This window comes from Aplysia californica, unplaced genomic scaffold (genome assembly GCF_000002075.1).
Source record: "Aplysia californica isolate F4 #8 unplaced genomic scaffold, AplCal3.0 scaffold00040, whole genome shotgun sequence".
Lineage (NCBI taxonomy): Eukaryota > Metazoa > Mollusca > Gastropoda > Aplysiida > Aplysiidae > Aplysia > Aplysia californica.
In genome coordinates this window covers 665,332-665,820 of record NW_004797310.1, presented here as the reverse complement: position 1 = coordinate 665,820, position 489 = coordinate 665,332, and the positions used below count along the sequence as shown (strand labels likewise).

Sequence of the window (489 nt, the reverse complement as noted above, 5' to 3'; positions counted from 1 at the left end):
CCCAATTCTGGTTGAAATGTTTAAAAGTTGATTTGTCTCGAACACATTGATTGATTTTATTTATTTTGACTATGTTGACGTTCTCATGGTTGAATTTTATTTGTTCAAATTTTTGTTGAAATTAGTGTGGAGATAACTAAGTAATTACTCTTGAAGCGGGTCCTTTTTTTTGGGGGGGGACACCTCGTGTGTTCTTCCACTTCGATCATCAATAGTTTTATTGCTTGATGTCTGTCCCCAGAACGAGAGTCTCCTAATGGACGGGTCATACCCTCAGTTTACGGAATGTTTCATGACCACAGCCTTAGTGTGGGGCCCTTGTGGCCTCTTGTGGCTCGCTCTCCCAGGCTACTGGTTCTACATCGCCAACATGGCCGCCAGGAGCCCTGTCCCTCTGAACAAACTCAGTATCACCAAAACAGTAAGTGTTGAGGGCAAAAACAAAAACCTAAACAAAACACGTGTGTGTGTGTGTGTGTGTGTGTGTGT

At 42.9% G+C, this 489-nt stretch overlaps 1 pseudogene; it reads left to right on the top strand.

The window, feature by feature from the left end:
* The first annotated feature begins 256 nt into the window (after window positions 1–256).
* The window catches only part of LOC101858328, a 25,482-nt pseudogene continuing 25,249 nt past the window's right edge, over window positions 257–489 (top strand).